The 20,194-nt window shown below is 38.5% G+C and overlaps 1 protein-coding gene and 1 long non-coding RNA gene across 2 annotated transcripts in view; one reads left to right on the plus strand and one right to left on the minus strand.

Annotated features, from left to right (window-relative positions):
- The window catches only part of SMG6 (SMG6 nonsense mediated mRNA decay factor), a 147,916-nt gene that overhangs the window by 102,655 nt on the left and 25,067 nt on the right, over positions 1-20,194 (plus strand). The window lies entirely within an intron of this gene.
- Positions 1,602-11,604, minus strand: LOC140342817 (uncharacterized). Its single transcript, XR_011923162.1, has 4 exons — positions 11,488-11,604; positions 8,514-8,551; positions 6,214-6,251; positions 1,602-2,189 (listed from the first exon to the last, which is right to left on the minus strand). It is a non-coding gene; the product is annotated as an uncharacterized lncRNA (long non-coding RNA).

A 20,194-nucleotide genomic window follows, 5' to 3' on the forward strand; every position in this document is an offset into this window, starting at 1 on the left:
TAACTCTCTTTTATTGTGTTGGTTTTATCCCTATGCTTATTTTTTAACAGCAGTCTGGATGCCCCTTACCTCTCTATTCATTGCAGTGACAGAGCCCTATTTTCTCTTCTGATACCAAGATGTGGGGCTGTTCCTTCAACTGGCACCAACAGTGGGGCAGTAGCCTTTAGCTGATGCCAATTATAAGGCATCTGTGCCCCCCCCCCCACTAATTCCAACAATTGTGCAATAGCCCCCACCCCTACACAAATGTGAAGCAATCCGTACTGCTTTATTTTTTAATTACACTCACTTGTCCTCATTTTGTTGCAGACACCACCATCTTCACCCGGTCTTCTCCTGTGTGCCAAATCTTTAGCCAATGTATTTGGCCTGACCAAAATGACATAACACCATTGAGTCCTTGCAGCCCCAGGCAATGCTGGGATGCTCGGCATCCTACCTACATGTACCCTGAGATCACAAACAGGCAGGTGAAGTATTTATTGCCCGTCCCCTCTACCTGCTCCCTTTTTTAATTGCTAAACTATATTTACACTTTAATGCTTATTGTGAGTGAAAGGACTAGCAGGAAATTTGTATACTCAGGGGTCAGCAGTGGCAACCCACATATAACTTTCAGTGAATTCCTCTAAACCATAATTATAAGCAAATTATGTAATTTTTTTAAATTGATTCATGTCAGATGTGTTCAGAGGTATTTGTTGGTGAAAATAAAACCCTTCACTCATTGTTAATTTAACTGAGCTGGCAAGAATAAATGGACTTTTGCAACACTGCAAGTGCTTTATTGTATACAGGCAAATAAAATTAGTTTTAAAAATGGACTTACTTGGCCGATTTCTACTGCCTGGGAACTCTGCAGGATCTTTAGTCTATTCCAGTACAGATTCTGTGTAACAGTTACATATTTAGTTGTAGGAGTAGCTGTATATTTGTCATTCCTATATTGGGTAGATATTCATGTGACCCCAAAATCTCCTGTCTGCTGAAAAAGGTTAAACACATTTGTTTAACCTTCTTTCAGCATTTTCTTGTGGCACTGCTGAAAAGCCAATGTTGTTTCTGGGAAATTTCCTGACCTTGAATATTATTACCTTTAGAAATGTAACCTTCTCCATCTGATATAAGGAGAAATATAAACTCAACTCATTTTACTTTGTTAAATATCAAATCCCAAGTGGCCTCTGACATGTTTAACACATTGTGACCATGAAAGAATTAAAATATTCAGCTGCAATAGCAGTAATTACAATAACAATAATAAGGTAAGTTTGTAAAATGGCATTTAGAAAGAATGCCCACAACAGACCCCCACACTTTTCATGTACCTGGGCATGTAGTTAGGATAAATATTAGAAGTTTAATTAATACCTCATTGCACTACATGTATTGGGTATCACTGCACAGAATTCAGGTTTAAGAATCCTTTGCAGACATCATTATTTAAAAGTAGTAAAGCTTCTAAGTATTTATTATTGGCATTTTCTTTTTATTTACATTTATGTACAATGTTTTGCTACATTTTACAGTAAACTCAACCCTGCTTTCCAACTATGCTGTTGTTGTCACGCAGGATTTTGATAGAAGCTAAAAAGCAGCCAAATAAACCCACATATGTGCAGGCATGGGCCACTGTTGCCACCATCAGAGAAATGGCCACGCGACTATAAGTAGTGTATGCATATATGCAGGAAAGTGATTACAGAGGCTGCAGGAGATTGGCACCACTGAGAAACAACAAAGGATGAAAAAAATGTGAAAAGTTTTTTGTTTACAAAATGGAAATCATCAATGCTATAAGGTGCTATAGCAAACAAAATATTCTAGTAGTTCTGCTGGCTGTGGACATAGGTGGTAGTGCCATGGTTGAGAACATTTTATCTTAATGGTATTTGTTTTTGTGAGCCCAGGTAGATAATTCAGAAACAGATCTTTTCATGTATAATCTGTGTGTAGGTGACTCTTTCTGCCATGTATGCTGCAGTCATACATCTTCATGCTATTCCATGATCCTCACTGACAGCTCGAACATAAAAAAGGCTCAGTAGTAATGTATTTTCGTTGAAACAGCAGTGCTACTTGCTCTGTCCAAAAAACACATTGTCATTCCAAGAAACACTTCATTTATTTGTCTTCCTTGACGGATTACATACATCAAATTGGTGCTTTTAGCCTCATCTCGGATGCTGCAGAGTAAGAGGAAAGAGGAAGTGAGTGAAAAGGATACATGGGAAAGAGATAGTTGGCAGAGAGAGGCAGGATCACAAGTGTGAAATGGAGATATGAGGGAAGAGAGCTCATCCATCTATTAACTCATACAAGTTCACGGCTCACTTTATGTATTCATTTAGTTATATTCCTTGTAAAGTTCAATTCAACAGTCATTAAAGCACACATAGGGTAGTCTCTATTGATTGTTACTTTTCATTTTCATATTTTGAAGAAAATAAAAACAAAAATGAATGTGTGGGATATCTTGTGATTCAGCCAAAAGTCATTCCCTCAGAATTAGTAATCCTTGCACTGATGCCAGCCCTAATGCTTCACCTCAGCCTAGCTCCGTACACACTTCCTATGAGGTAATGAGCTATTTACTAATGTACAAAGGTCACAGCAGCTAGGGTTCCACTGGTGGGGTTCTTTGTATTTCTCCGATGTCAGGTTAGTGAGGTTACAGATCATGGAAATATAAGTGAGGGTGGCTGTAACATGACAGTCAGGGCTGTTCTTAAAAGAAGACACACAGGCGATAAGGTGATTGGTAAAGCTTCAGTATAGTCTGAAGTACTAGAGTCCATCAATTCTAATAACGGTGTAACATCTGTGAACCCATCGTCTAATCCCAGATATAACGGAGCACCTTAACGAGAATCTGCAAATACATACTGAACACAAACTCTGTATAGTGTCCTAGGTGGAAATGGAGAGATCCCAATGCAAGATCTGACTATATATTTTGTATACATTTTATGTTTATTTATAATATACATATAATGTACATAATGTGTTTGTGTTTCCTCATCCTTCCAAGGATTTAATGTATATAGAAATCAGTGGCATCCACTGGTTTATTGTGAACAGACTTAGTGGCGCTATATTTCTTAATTTTTCTATACTTTCTTTACTTAATATAGAGATTTGTAGAGTACCCTCAGGAGGGAGCCCTGACTCACTGCTCAACTGCTGCTGAAGATATCAGTCACGCAGGGAATGCATTGCTTTTGAGTCACCAACTCATTGATTTAAAAGGTGATAAGAAGTATGTAATTAGCAAATATGTCTGCCACCATGTAAGCATGTATAGGGGAAAACAATAATTTTTAAGACTATTAACATACATTTTATTAGTCATTTTGTTGAAGTTTCTCATCTTGACATTGATGAGAAAACATAACTGCTACAAACTGTTAAAATTGACATCCTAAATCTTTTGTAGAATGTGTAACCACCCTTGGCCACAAAAAGTATTTCCAGTACAGATTACATATACGTGGTAAAATAATCCAGATGTGGTCACGCTGATGGCATGATTCTGTACCAGTAAGCAATTCTGACCAATTGTTGCCTAATTAACAGGCGTACAGTAGGCTTATCATAGTTCCTTAGAATGTTTGTCTAGCGCATGATATGCGGCCATAGGGTTCCTAAAAAATTCATTCCTTACAAACTAAACAGACCCTTCTGACAAATATGATACTGGAAAGCCTCAGTGACTATATTCACAGAACCCATGTATTTTATCAATGAGTTCTTTTTTTAGGGGTATTTCAGGGGGTACAAAAATACAAACTGACATCACAATAAATAACATACGTAAGCAGGAGGAACAGTTACCCCATTAGTTAACAAGTATAACATATTGTAATTGTCCCAAACCTACAGATTCTAAAGTGGAAACCTAAACTCACGCTTTGAAAAATCCAAAATCAGGTAGGTGGGGATTGCAGAAAGAGACGGGCGATGTCCCTTCTGCAATAACTCTTCTTTCTTGCCTGATTGCCCCGCTGTGAAATTTTGCTGAGCTGTATATGAGCAGCTCAGCGTTGGTTGCCTGGAAAACCCAGCAATCCCATCTTTTTTTGCCTGGATGGAATGGACTCTGATACGCCTGCACAGGAGTTACGCCATCCCAGCGCGGCTAATAAAGATGGCCAAGTATTCTCTAGGAAGAAAAAAAGGAAAATGGCAGGGTCCTGCAGCAGAATGGGGATAGGTAAGTAATTGCAGGTTTAGTTCTTACATTAGATGATGAATAACAGATTTGCCATTTCTAAAAATTGTTCTATTGTTTGTAGTTTCTTTCTGTCGCTGCTTAATTTTTCATTCAAATATAGAGTAGATTTTATTTCTGTGTAGACAATTAAGATATCTGCTTGTGTTTAAAGGGTGTTGCTTTGCATTTTCACAAATTCTGCAGTAAATGCAATTTCTTGTGTTTCAGTGTGGGAATATTAAGGCCCAACTAAAACCATTATCAAACAAGGCAAATGTGCATTACGTATGCTGATGTATTTTTAAAGCACCCACAATGTTAGAAATGGGCATAGGGGGGCGTCTTTTGGCATATATATTAAAAATTTCATGTGACATGAAGCATTTCTAGGGAGTAAGGTGGGTGAAAAGGCTTTTTAACACCCCCTTTTTTGTTGTCTATAATTTTTTTCTTGTCTGGGTTCTTTGCTGCTCTCTTGAAATTGAGCCATTACTGCACCAACCCTGTCAGGATGCCAGGCCACTAAAGAGGAAATCCGAAAGTACCTTATAATGCTGTTTTAGCCACTTGGAGATTTTCACTTTGTGTATACGTATTTAAAAGTTTATATATGATCTTACAGGCCTCTCTATTTAGTAGACTTGATGACTTGACAATGTAATGGGTCGTCGATTTACAACTTTGCACTAAAAGTGTATTTTACCTAATCTCATTTATCAGTGGGAAAGACACATGCATTGTGAAGTACATAGAAACACCACAATTAAAAAAAATGGCAGATTCTCTAATCTCTATGTGATCTATTTAACATAATTCTAAAGAATTATGAGGGGAAATGCAGTAAAGCGTGAGAATGGTGATAGATGATACAAAAGAAAAGCAAATCAAAAACAGAAAAATTGTCAATGGGATCAAAGAGGAGAAAATGTAGCCAAATGTCAAAACAGCTATACGAAGACTAATAACTGTGATTGTGTAATAAAACACACACACAACTCTTGATTTAGAATACACCATAGGGGTAGGACTGCACATGAGAACCACTGCAAAACGTTGCTTAAACTGGTGGCGGATGCTAGCTACCCACAGCTATTGTCTTACAAGCTGATTCTGCCTCAAATGACTCACCCTTCCATGGCCCTGTTTATGAAGCTTTCTATCTTACTACTGAAATGTTGCACTTGGATTGTTTTTATGCTGTAGGTGTTTTGTTAAAAAAAATAATATATTTTTAGCTCTTTAAATTTAGTGCTTTCATTACTAAGAACTTTCAAACATATAGCATGTTGCAGCCGCTCTTTTTTAATTCTGTAAAAGTTTAGTGATGCCATGAGAAAAAGAAATCTTAGTCTCTTCACCGTTCTAATCTTGCTTGAATAATTGCCTTTACTTCCTTCCCTGCACACACTGTAGATTCCTTATACATCTCTGTGCTGTCATTCATAGGCAGTGTGCTATCTGTTGCCATTAATCTGCTGATTTTGTGCTTGGTTACAAAATCAGACAATGACCTATCCCCATAATAGGTCTATAACCTAGTTTGGCTCGTGTGTCCTAATTTAAGAAACATTTCTCTAAAAACAAACTTGGGGTGTTAACTATCATTTCAAAATCAACCCAGGTTGTCTGTAGAACACACACGTCAGATAATTCTTGTCCGATATTCGCCTCTGGGCTGCTATCGGATGTGAACCTGGTGTGTGTACAGCATTCGTCGTTCATGGATCCGTCCTGGCAGAACCATGAACATTCGTGATGGAAGTAAAGGGGAGAGAGCTCAGTGGGGTGCTGCTCCGTCGTTCTCACCCTCCCCTCTCCATAGAGAACTGTGCTGTATGTACAGTGCTCGTTCATGCATCATTCAGTCTTTTGTCGTTTGAAAGGATTGTCAAAGGTTCTTCCCAATGACAATTATTGAACGAGTGTATGCAGACCAAGGCCATCTTGTCCCCAGTATTACCTAAATCGGATGTAAGCTCAAAAAAAAATACACTTACCTTTAATCCTGCAGATCAGTCTATCCATCGGGAGGTTTCTTCCATTAAAAAAAAAAAAAAAAAACAGAATTTTTACTTCAATCAAAAGTGATTATTATCCAAAATCAAATGTATCATCATACAATAAAAGCAGAAAAAAATTAAAGCCAGATTACAGGCAGATAAAAAAGCAACATTTTTTGCAGATATATATTCCCTTACAAAATATGTTCTTACACTAAAACTCCTTGAATCTAGTAGTAGAATGAAGTAGACAGACTTCATAATGTATTCATTTTCTGCTTCTTCTCCTTTATTGCCCAGTTGGGCTGAGGGCAGATGGGCGACACCATTGTTTTCTGTATCTCTGCTAGAGGAAGTGGTGTCACCATCTTGGTTTTAATGTTTAGTAGATGTGTATTAAAAATCCTTTGACACGTAAGAACTTTTGAATGTATTGCATCTGTTTAATGTCACTCTGAGGGTGTGGGTGAACAGTAATATCTGCAGGTGTGCTTCAGCGTAGCTTCGATCATTAAAGACAATTTCCCATGTTCAGTGTACACTGGAGGGTTGCTGTGACAGGACAGAACAAGTGCATGTGTTGTTGCCCTTTACAATGTTCTGCGTAGCCTTAACCTGATTTCCAGCTTTACCTTTAAGCTTGCTTGGTTGTGCAGGCTCCTTGCTCTGATTTCATACCTCCTGCTTCTCATGATATACGTAGGAAACTGCAGCTAGTCTGATAAATTTGCTTTAATTCCTGGCTAAGGGACATCCAGCACAATCCAGTGCTTTTTTCTTGGGCTTGACTGTCCCTGGCCCACACATTTTATTTATTCTCATATAAGTGTTAACTAGGGTAAGATGCATATGGTGGGGTGCTGTAATATGAAGCTAATGAGGTGCTGATATATGAAGCACCCTTCCAGTTTTTCCCACAAGCAATGATCTCCCTGCTTTCCACAGAAATGATGCCACTTGATCTAAAATACGGTATGTAAAACAAAAGTATAGTACAGTAACCCCGAGCTGAGTTAAAGTGTGTAGCAGTACAAAGAGGTCAGCATCCCTGGACACGACAAGCCATCTCTTCCAACCTGCCTTTGGGAATGCATACTGGTTTTTATAGTTCTTTTATATTTGTATGTAATCTTTTATACAAAATATATACCCACAGTCCACAGTGTCTAGCTGCATAGTTCTCCCCAGAGGTTTTTAGCCGGTTGCTCCGCCCAGCTGATTTGAATACCCCGCCCAGCTCTCGGCAGCTCTCATCCTCGGATGCACGGATCTCAGTGAGGCTGCTCTGTGCTCTGTGTCATCCAGTGCAACCTTCATGTGAAGGAGACACAGGCAGCCCCGCCCCCATCTCATAGCACGAGCTCAGATTTCTGCCTTTGAAATGTATCCACTGCTAGCTCTGTGTGGGAATTCTGCATCCTCACAGCTCTGTGTACAAACCTCCATATCTCCTAATATGTATGTCACAATGACCTGTAATTTTCAGAGTGTACAAGGGACCCTCATAGATACTAGTTACACCTATATTTTTGTTTCCCTGCACCTCTTAATTCTGGAGAAATTGGGGTTTGAGGTAAATGCAGAGAGATATGTGTAACAGAGCAGGCAGCACACTTTGCTAGGTAGAGATTTATGTTCTCATAATGCCACAGTAATTACATTTTAGAAGGGTTTAGCCACAAGTGTCCCCGATTTGCACCTACAGTTTCAGTTTTCTATGCCTCCACATGTACCTTAAAAATTTCAAGGTAATACAACCAACGGTTTAGGAGTTATGAAGGTTTGAACACAGTGAGTTGTTAGGCTGCAGAATATGACAAGCAGCTTTTACACTCACATAGTGATCACACTGCGCTGCCGATGACATTACACACTGCGGATAAACATCACAGACAGTGTTTTTATATAGAATATGGGCAGTGATGAGAGGGGGTCATTGGCTGTCTTGTCCTCATCTGATATCACATGCATGATGGTATTAAAACATCGCCACATTTTTAACATTGTATTAAAGAGTGACTTTCTGTTAGATAATGGAAAAACGTGCGTTTTATGTTTTTTTTTGTTTTTACATTTTTGTGGAGAGGACCTCTCCCCTTCAGTCTTCACTTCCATTTCGGTAAAGCCCTTTTTTACCACCCGGCTATAGCTTCCTACCACCCGGCTGAAAAAAATTTCTGGGGAGAACACTGAGCTGCATGTCCTTGTTTAATGAAATTCAGTTTCTTTTAGAATTTTCATTTTCTCTGCTTTACCTGTGAGAGCAGGTTGTTCATGTACGTTATTGTGCCATTTACCTGCTGATGTGCTGTGATCACATAGGAGCTTACCGACTCTAGAATGTGAACAGACATAGTTTCCATTAGTTTGTAAAGTTTATCTTTCAGTAAAATAACCACAGTTTTAAAAAGCCACAGTGACGGGTCACAAGGTCACTGTGTTTCAGTATTGCTCACATGTGGTTGGCATATATTCCTCTCTCAGGGCACGTTTACAGTTTTGCTTTTACCACACGATACCTTCCTGTGCTTTACAGCAATGCTTTTACCTATATTAATTTAATCCTAACCTTCAAGAAGCAGACAAGTTTGTGGTATGACTTTTCAAGTCTATTTGCCAAGCGTGTATTCACTTGAGGTCATTTTCACCCAAAACCAACCAGTTGTGAAATTTTTGGACATTGCATAGTACTTTTACCAGTACTAACTAATCTCCTTTTGTAAAATTTGTAACAATAGTGTGCTTTGTTGTGAATTGTAAAAACTTGCCTGCCCCTTGCCTGCAGCTGATTGCAACTTTGCAAAATATTGGTATAGACCAGTGTTTTTTAACCAGGGTTCTGTGGAAACCCAAGGTTCCTCCAGAAGTTGCTAGGGGTTTCTTGAGAAACCTTGTGCCTTTCAGATCAGTTTAAGTGATCAGTTATTTAATGTACAGCGCTGCGTAATATGTTGGCGCTATATAAATCCTGTTTAATAATAAAATAATAAAGTGACCCCTTAATGATCTTTTTGGCTGTCTGCAGGGGTGACATTCTTCTTACTGGCCATCATTGTAAGCGACATTCTTCCTACTGACCACCACAATAATGTACTGTTAGCTGTGGATATTGTAATTATCTCAGGGGTTCCCCAAGATTGGAAAGTTATTTCGAGGGTTCACCCACATTAAAAATGTCTAGACTTAAAATGCCAATTTTTTTCTGTTCTTCCAAGCTACAGAAAAGTCTGTGTGTTTTTTCTTTTCAATTGGGATTGTAATGGTAAAAAAAAAGTTTCAGGTTTTAACTGCTTTCTGTGTCTTCATTAGCGAGTCCACCCACACACTTCTGCTATATGATTGGTGTCAGACAAAATAACTAGTAATGGGAAATCTTCCTGGGAAGGACACAATAATTAAAAAAAAACTTTAGTAGAACATGACAGATTCTAACCCTTCTCTGCTCTATAAAAAAAAAAAATGACTGGAGTTAGGGTATAAAAATAAAATAAAAAAGACTGGCAGTGTAAGGCAGACATTGTAAAGTGCCTAGTCTTACCTTGACCACACTTCTCACTGCTCGGATCAGCTTCTGTACCCCATTAATACCTCTCATAATACAAATACAGGTTTTGTGTCCCAGGGAATGCTTCTAATATATGGAGCTTAAAGTACAACACCAACTATTTATATGTTATTAACTATAAGTGTAACAGCTTTAAAAAAAAAAAAAGCCACCCCTGACCTCCCTAGCCAATTTAATGTGACGTTATTCACTCTTTAAGATCCTCCAAAATCACAAGAAGACTAACTTCTTGTTCAGAATATGTAAATATTTTACTGTGTGTAATCTGGGCCTTGGTTTATTTTAAACTAGCAATTCTGAAATATGGCTATATTATTTTGTACTGTGCAAGCCATAGAGCTGATGCCTGAAAGAACCTTGAAAAGCACTTCCAAAGAAAATCTTTCATAAAGTTTTATTTACTATGTGTTTAAAGCACTTGCACGTTTCAGATGGCGCTAATCATAATTTTGCAGAGATGGAATGTAAAATAGCCCTAATGGCAGTAACATTGTTATAGGTGGAGACTTTGGGTCTTTAATCTGTTTCTTTTGTATGAACAAGTCAGAAATGAGTAAAATGTATTCTATGCCACTACTAATGCTATGCAGTACAAGAATTGCTATATGCTAGAAGCAATATTGCAAATTCCAGAGCAACTTCTGGAAAAAACTGCTTCATCACAAAGCATCATAGGGGGTGATGTCTGAACAGATGGAGGAGATCAGGACCAGTTTGGGGACAGAAGAAATAGGGTGCCCACAGGGACCAGCATCAAGGTGAAAGGATGACAAAAGGTGGACAGATGATGAGGGAAGGGTGCTGGGTCCAGGCCATCCAAAGACTAGAGAACAACAATGCATGCCCTGCCACGTCTAAACAGTAGAGTGTCTCATAACTGCAGCAGGAATGTGTTGTATTTGAATCTTGAAGTATTTTGGAGAACTGCAAGATAACACTGGCCAAGCCCTGCTGCTTTATGAAGTATTTATTGTTTTATTATTGCTTCTTTGTCCACATTTATATTCAGTTCCTCATTTACAAAACCACTCCTGCAGAGGGTATTTTCACTTTGTGTTGCTTAATCTGAGTGGGTACTACCATTTACGGTACCAATATAAAAATATGTATAACCAAAGTACAGCCCATAATGTACCATACTCTGCCATTTCAGGCAGAAAATATATTTGCTTGTCCCTTCAGTGGGATTCTTAGACACAAAATCTGGTACAGGATACAGAAATGATCTCCTTGCATACTTTTCCTTAAAATCTTCAATTTGAATGCACACATAAATCCTTTTTTTTTAAAAAAGCTGCAATGTGTATGTTTTAGAAATGTTGGTTTAAAAAAATGTAGTGCATTTGTGATATAGCAAGACTTTAGAAAACCTTCAACATGATTATGATAACTGGCAAATGCTGTTGTTGGTTGCCATGAGATACCACAAGCTATCATGCTTTCCTGTTTCTCTAAATCTGTGTGCCATAAATGTTAAACTAGTTATGTAATAGGCTTCTGCAGATTATCAGATATTCTTAGAATATATTGCTCACACACGTGGTATTTTCTTCAGTTACTGCATCATTTTTGGACATGCTTTGGCTGTGTCTCCCAAGCAGGTGGTGGGCCCCAGGTTATAAGGAGTAATAATGTGAAATAAAAAGGTATCTATATCTTCAAATAAATGTGAATTTTCCACCCCACGTTTTTGGTTCATGACTCACCTAGGCCCTCTGGCATTTTATGTAGAAGAGCCGTGCACAACAGATTCTGGCACAGGCACAGAAGACTGGCCATTTTGCAGAATATGTCCATTGTCTGCTTGTCAGCGTCTAACTCCATACCTATTTATTTCGTAAAAAAAAAGAGATATATTACCCTTAGAAGCTAATATATGACAACTCTTTATTTTATTTTTTTTTATTGGTGCTTTTTTTTTTTTGAATAATTTTTATTGAAAATTTTCAAAATATACAAGACAACATAGGTATAAACAGTACGACAAAGAAAACAATAGAATTTTTGAGCATGATACTAGTAAAAACTGAAAATATAAAAACGAACAACATATACTAAATCTGTTCAACAAAAAAAGACCCAGAAAAATGTACTCGAGACTGACAAAGATACACACCAAATTATCATAAATGAAAGAGCCTGCGGTCTATATCGGGGCAGTATGATGATCCAGCCAAGGTGTCCAAACTTTGTAAAATTTGTGCAGAGAATCACTGGCCACAGCAGACATTTTTTCTAAGACCATAGTGTCTGACAATTTAGACAACACTGCTTGAAAGCTTAAAGAAGGTTTCCGCCATGCAGCTGCTATCACCTGACGGGTGGCCAGGAAAATAAAGGAGATCAATTTACACTGACTCTTAGTCAAGGTAGAGCCTAATTTATGAAGCCGTGCAGTCCAAGGGTCCCTCCTGATAGACACATGCAGAACCGAGCGGATATAATTGAAAATCCGTATCCAAAGTTTTTTGACCACTGGACAGTCCCACCATATATTTTTGGTGCTTTTAATGAAGGTGTAATTGAGCTAACATTTCAGATTTGTTTTTATGTCTCACTTGATATTTTGGAAATGGTAATACTCAAAATTCTTTGAAATGGGCAGTTGCAATCTCAATTCTGCAGAAATGTAAAATGTTAAACCTAATTTTTCATTCTTTTAATAGTCATGTGATTCAAACTTCCATTCCACACTATATAATGAGATAGACCCCCTCTGCTAGTTCTGTTTCTTGTGTCTTTTGCCTGTTTATTCGATTGCGGAAGGATGGCGATTCATTGTACTTCAAAACCATGGCAAGCTAATAGTGAAGTGCTGAGGAGTTGACATGACATTTGTCACTTGTCAGTGATTTTTACATTTTGTCACATTGTTATGGAAATGGTTAGCTGCATTATTTTGTATTTGATTAGTTTCCTTTAATGCAGATTTTTCCAGTCTCCTACTTGATATATGAAATTTATTTTACTGCACACTTTTTACAAAGTCACAGTGAAGTTATAGCTTTGGTTATCCCCCACATTTTTGTCTCCATCCCTATGTCGACTTAGCTATTTGGAAAGTGAAGTAAGGGCTTATTCACACTGGCGGTAAGGTTGCTGTGCATTAATGGTTTCCTCACGCCAGGAAACGCTGCTGCATAGGGAAGACAGTAAATTTAGCATCTCCCTGCAGCAGCTTCCATAGAGAATGAATATGGGCGGTCAGATGAGCAGGCGCTGGGAATGAATGAAAGCTTTCAAACCTGCACACACGATTTCTTTTTGAACTAGCCCTGCCATGTGAGTCCTCGAGTAGCTGGCAAGGTGTCAGCCGCAGGAAGCTGCACAAAACTGAGCAACCTAGCAGAAGCTGTGGACGTTGCCTGTTTGGCTGATTGAAATGAAGTGTCAATCCCCTGGCAACTGAAAACATCCATTTTTTACTTATTACAACTTTGTATTTTGTGCTTATCTATCTTTTAAATTTCGTTCAGACTCCAAGGCTGACACCAGAAATAATGCCCAGTTTTAGTGCAGAGAAATATTTATTCCAGTCCCAGGTAAATGACAATGCCATATTTGCATAAAGGATGTTGCCTTTCCACTCATTATACCAAGACATTTTATTTTGTTTTCATAAAGGGTTCTGATCACCATTGCCTTGGTACGATCAGAATATTTGCAGAAGCTTCTGGTTTTCTTCTGTGGTTTTCCATACTATTGTAGTGATACCCATTGTAGTTACACCACAGTGTCTGTGGGTCCTGTAGTTCTCCACGGATTACTCTTGATTTTGTTGGTAGTTATTTTTTTGTCTTTAGTAACTGTTCAATATTTTAGCTTTATACCTCTGTAAGCAAACCCCCAGGAGGCTACCCTTTGCATTCTCTGTACTATGCCTGCCTGTGTTAGGTCTGAGCTTGCCTTTCCATCCTATCCTTCAGCAAACGGGTCCTGTGCGTGAGTAGAACATTCTTGCATCTCATGTCCCCCCCCCTCCTCTTTAACCTCAGGCAATTTTTTGGCAGGGCACCTATTTCCTGCCTGCGATCATTAGTGGGGGGTGTCCATGGCAGCATACAGGTTGACTGTGTGGGTTTTTGACACATGTTTTGTATTACACTGTTCAGAGCCCAGGCAGTGAAAAGGAAAGTCCTGCTACTCGGAGTTGAAGTAGGTTGCAGGCAGGGTCACATGTAGGTCAAATAGCTGACACACTTAGCAACAACTGCATGTAAATTTAGACTGTAAGAGGAAACTTGTAGCTTTGCCGCAGGCACACTTCCTTTTTAAATGCTTAGTGCTGAGATCTGCCTGGCCTTGGCATCCAGGGTTCAGTGCCAGCCCACCTAGCTGCAGAATGTTCTCTTGTAATTGATAATGTGCTGCACAGCCAGCCGTGATCATTTTGTATTACTGCAGTAAAGTGATTAGTGATTTGTTATTTCCTCTTGACTTAAAAATTGATGTGGGAGAAAGGTATAAGGTGCAGGCTTGCCAGGGTACTACAATGGGCTGCAGTATCCTCAAAATGTACTGTCCACATCGCAATGGCTCACAGGGACGTGTGCCAACTATATTTTTTTCTCATTAAAACCTTACTATATAGTAAAGGACCACACAGCCTAAATAATAGGGTACATAAATAATCTCTGATAAACGTGTAAAGCTATCTACCTCCTTTTGTTACTTTTCAAATGATAGGTTTATATATAAATAACTATGCAGTTGCAGTGTGTTAAAAACTGTGATCAAGATCTTTAATACTCTAAATGCTCTGAGTCTGGATATACATGAGGGAATATTAGCAGCAAAGTCATGCTTATTATTGTCCGTGACAATTCATTGCTAGAAATGACAATCAAACACTTAACAGAGCAATTAGCTCTGTAGGGTGTAAACTACACAATCAGAAAGTAGTAGCAATTGACCTTATGTGATCGCACCACACTCCAGTTGTGTGTGATTGTTAATCCTAGTGATTAATTGCTACCATTTTTCAGAGCTAAATTGTAGCTACATCCTCTGTGAGAAGCGTCTATCTTAAACAAGCCGTATCTGCAAAGCATTCTCTAGTAAGTACAGCATTCGGAAATAGAATTCTGCCCAATTCAGTTGTTGTTTTAGGTTTTTTAAAGCACAAAAAAACCTCACATCTGTAGCCTTGTTCTTCCTCCCATTTGTTTTACAGAACAAATCCTTAAACTAAATACCTGTCTACTGGAAGCAGCCTTTGTCTGAAATAAAAGCTGCATACTAGTTCCAAAGTTGTTGCATCATCTATAGTGCAAATTGCATGCAGCTTGTGGGTAAAATAAATGGCAGCCCACATCACACATTCATTTTAGCTTGATGACAGATTCCCTTTATTTTACCTGCACTTAGAAAATCCTTATTAGACATTTAACTAGTATATTTTCTGCAAGTACATGTTTTGAGTAGGTATTTCAACATTTACCTAAAGATCATTTCTTTGAAGTGCCTTTTTCATAATATTTGTTTATTGCTTTGTGTTTTGTTTATGGAATTGTTATTTGCAGATTTGTTAATGCTCCCCCTAGTGATAATTTTTATATCGAGAAAGGAACTGACATTCATATTTAGCAGCAATAAACTCAAAATGCAAAGTCAAGTCACCAGAGGGTAGAGGTTTTTGGCAGAAGAGGCGCACGAAGTGTGGACGCCCTGGCTCTATTACTGGCACTGCCAAGAAGCTGGGGATAATGGAACTCCTGCATGTGCAGAAGTTACATCAACAGTAGTTGCCTGATGACCAAGGAGAATAGTGAGGGACCCACAGTGATGACAAGATCCTTGACCTGTTATCACTGCTGATTGCTAAGAGAAAGGTGTGCCATAACAAAGTATGCAGTGGGAAAAGCTTACCAATACAGTTTTGTTCAATTTAATGACTATTGAGTTTATATCAGTTGGCCCTTTTCAGAAGTTTACTTGTAGGGCACACCTAAGTTTTTGGCGTGCAAAAATAGTCACTGGAAATTATCTTTTGTGATTGTTTCCTAAAACCCTAAAAAAAACAAGTGTTCTACAAACGGCACTGTTCTGTGTAAAAGGAATGGGGACAAGGAGTGCCATCATGTAAATGGAAAAGGGGGTTTTCAGTCTTACGTTGGAAATATACAAGTTTAAAACTGAAACATGGGATAAAAATAGTTGTATTAATACAATCTTGATGTCCTTCGTGTCTTTAGATCTATTTAGTAATACAAAGTAACTTCTGCTCTACAACTTCTGCCTCCATGATGTTCCTGTGATAAAGACCGGTCATTTCAGAGTGGCTGGTCTTGTATCTGCCACCTGTAATTTCCTGCAGAAAGCTTGTAGGAGGAGGATTTGAGGATCCCCCTGCAATCTGCACAGGCTATTTCCCCACATTGATGATATAATCTCTCCATTTACTAGGTAGCATTTAAATCAATAGATTTGTGCCCAGAGTTCAACTTTTAAGATGCTGAAAGATTGGTGCTTCCTGTATGTGTGGACTGAATGTGAGAGGAGGGGGGGTGGGTATATTGGGGGTTATATTTAAAAATTCTTTCTGCACTATGCATTCTCTCCATTTAGCTTTTTATATTGCCAACATTTATGACCATCTTTTTTTTATTATCATTCTCTGTTCACCTGTTAATACACACGTGAGTTTTTGTATCGTAAAATGTTTCACTTTTATGTAACTTGTCTCTAACCTTTACAAAACTTCCTGGTTGATCAGTCCTGTAAAAGTGGGTGGAATACATGTGGGTTTATCAGAAATGGCATTAGTATATACAGGAGTTATGAGCCATATGAGAATTGCTGCCACAATTATATAGCCGAGTGGTTTTATACCAGGAAGTGATTACTAAACTAATAATGTGCACCTGCATGTCTGATTTACACAGTAAGAGAATCATGGAAACCATACAGAAAGGTATCGGTATACTGTGCCATGCCTGTGGAACCTAAGAAAACAAGATTATAGTCTGTTCATAAATGAATATTCATTAAGCAGAACTAAAGTCCCAGATCGGCACTCGGGCAGGTTTTTGTCACAGAAAAGGGAAGGCAATGTCCCTTATACAATTACTATTCTTACCGGGCTGATCGCTGCCCAGCTGTGAAACTTGCACTGAATTGCTCATGCTCAGCTCAGAGTTTGTTGCCAGGGCTACTTGGAAATTCTGCATTCTCTTGCATGTGCTGGGAATGAACTCCTGCGTGGGAGTTGCTTCATCCTCTCCTGGTCAATCAAGAAGGCCAAAGGTTGCAAGAAGGAAGAAGATGGCAATAACAGAATGGGACAGTTGAGTATCAATAGATTTAGTTGTTCTTTAAGACTTAAGCTGCGTACACACCTGCAATTTTTCTCGTTGGAAAGGATCTTTCACGATCCTTTCCAACGAGAAAAGACTGCACGATGCATGAACGATGCTGTACATACAGCACCGTTCATGCTCTATGGAGAGGGGAGGGGGAGAGCGACGGAGCGGCACCCTGCTGCGCGCTCTCCCCTTCCCTTTCATTAGGATCGGTCGTCGTCCATCGTCCATGGATCCGCCAGGACGGTCGTCGGACGACGACCGACTGTACACACGGCAGATTTTCGCCCGATAATTGGCCGATACCGATTATCGGGCGAGAAAAATTTGCCGTGTGTACGCAGCTTTATTTATATACTGTACATATGTAAAATAACATTCCTGAGCATTAGATTACCATAGGTGAGCATAATTATTTTTTAGTAATATAGAAAATCAGAATTGCTTGGTGTCACTGACTTTCTTGATTGGGCTGGTATTGATCTTTCTCCTGAAAACAAAATACGCAGTACACCTCTGCAAATTTCTCCATGTGTTATGTTTTTGAAGACCCTTCCAAGTGCAGAAAAACACCTGCTGATCTGACACAAATGCTCTCATGTTCATGTAGGTCTTGTTGTGAGCTGAAAGCACACAGCATTTTTGTTTACTCTTTGTTTATTATTTTGTTTTGTTGTGTTTTATTCACTACTCACCTGTACCTGTTCTGTCATGGGTGCCACCAACTTCTTCTCTTCCACACTCTGATCTTAGGCCATCGTGATTGGCCAGGTTGGGATGATGTAATTCCTGTTCTGTCCATGAGGGAGGTTGGAATTGCCAGGTATGTCTGGCAATAATTCCCCAACTAGGCAGTGATCCCTTGCCATAATAAACACCTGCCTGATTGCCAATTTTCAATGTGGGGTTTAAACTCCACTTTATAATTTTATATTGCATATATACAGAGGACACATATTCTAAATATATATGCCAGCTCTTCAATCTGTTAAGAACACACGTCATATGATTCTCAGCCGATATGAGAATCTGATGTGTACAGAAGCCAACTGATGTCATTCATGGATTTGTCCTGGCGGATCCATGAATGGCAGAAGACGAATGACCTCATTGCAAGTGAAGAAGGGAGAGAGCAAGCATGGTGACACTCGCTCGTTCTCCCCTCGCCATAGAGCAGATCGGCGCTGTATGTACAGCACTTGGTCATTCATATTTCAGTCTTTTGTCTTTCAAAACGATCATGAAAGATTGTTTCCAACAACAAAATATCTAGCTTGTGTATGCAGCCCTAAGCAGTGCTGCATAGTGATGTCCATTTCTATAATCCTCCTATCCCTCTGCAAGTCTTTATTGGACATTGAATTTGTCAGACTGAAAGCAATAGATTTTTGCATTGATATTTTTTTTTTTGATATTATCAAACACCCCCACATACCCTAGTAGCCAGAGACCATGTGATTCAAGTAGCAAAACTGATTAAAATAATGTCAGGTTTTACACCCTGTGAGAAAGTGAGGTGATTTATACAGAACCTCAAGTTTCATATGCAGATCAGCTTGTTTCAGGATGCAAAGTTGAGACTCCCTAGAGAAACATTTGTAGCCTCATAAGAATGGAGTCTTATACTCCAGGGTACAGCACTGCATGGCGGGACTTTCACAGAAGCAGAGACTGGCTTCACAGAAAACAAAAATATAACTGCTAAAGCCCCCACCTCCCCACACCCTCAAATATTGTTGCTCATTTGGAACTATGGCATATTACTAGGTGGTGTATTTATAACTTTTTACTGATCTACATTAAATGTAGACATAAAATCTACAATACTAATAAAAAAAAGCGGGAAGCATATGTGCACTGTAGAACAATAAAAGGTATAGTGTTCCAGCAGAAAGTTGTTAGTGGTAACACAGGAGAAAGGTTAACTATATATACACTTTTTTCCCTTTACATAGTCAGATGGGGGTTTCTTTAGAAAAGTGTGTTTTTTTTTTTTTTTTTTTTTTTTTTTTGCTTAACAGAACTCGGTTATGTTCTCGGTTTAAACATAAAAAGATCAGTTCAGTGTCCTAAAGAAGATTGCTTTGTGTTTGAGATGTGCTCCATCTCATATCGTCACATCAGATAAGAGAAGTCTTCAAATTTGACTTTCATTGAACAATTCACATGTATGTTCGAAGTCTGCCTTTGACAAGAAAGGTCCATGTCTGACCTGCTTTGGAGGTCAAAGGCATGCACTTGAATAGATATTCAGACATTTGCTTTTGAAATATGAATGTCGCATTTGACTCACAAGGACCCTTACCCTAATTAACTCTACTTCCCCTCTTAATTTTACCTGCATCTGAATGGCTGGGCAGCTCAGAAAATTTCTATATTTATTTCCAAGGTTTTAAAGAAGTGAACACTAAACTAGTGACAAAAAATAACATTCATTATCAAGCCCCGGCATTTGTCTTTTTAAAACTCTGAATTTTGAATCAGGCCCACAGAACTGGATGTCATACATGTATATACATACATGTCATGTCACACGTATTTTAACGTGGAAAATCCCTTTATTAAATAATACAGTGGCTATTCATGACTCATTGGGAACACAAAGAACATTTTATGGATTATTTTTGAAGTGTCGAGCTGGTTGTCTAAGAATAATATATCAGTGACTAAACAAGAACAAAATCAGACTGTTTTGTAGACCGTTATATTTGTGTGACTGTTTAGTAACACGGTACAAAATATGCTATAGATCCGATGTTAAGGTTTTTTTTTTTTTTTATGCATGTTAAGTTGTGCAAAGATAAACTTAGATGTGTAGCCGTATGTTACTTTCATATGTAATAATGACTTTAGAAACCCCTTTTTCTCATTTTAAGAATGAACAAGGTTACGTTTTTTATGCTCCTGGTCTAATGGGATTCCTAATTTCACATAAAGTTAGGCATCTTTTCAGCTGTTGTGGAACTACAAGTTTCACAAGTTGCTTGTCAATTACACTTTTGGAAATCACCTTTTTCACTTTTTTTTTTCCTCTCCTCACGTGGTCAAAAATTTTATTCCTTAATGTTGGTAACTGTACTGTAATTATGCTCGGGAACAACTTCTATGTGTT

This window comes from Pyxicephalus adspersus, chromosome 1 (genome assembly GCF_032062135.1).
Source record: "Pyxicephalus adspersus chromosome 1, UCB_Pads_2.0, whole genome shotgun sequence".
NCBI lineage: Eukaryota > Metazoa > Chordata > Amphibia > Anura > Pyxicephalidae > Pyxicephalus > Pyxicephalus adspersus.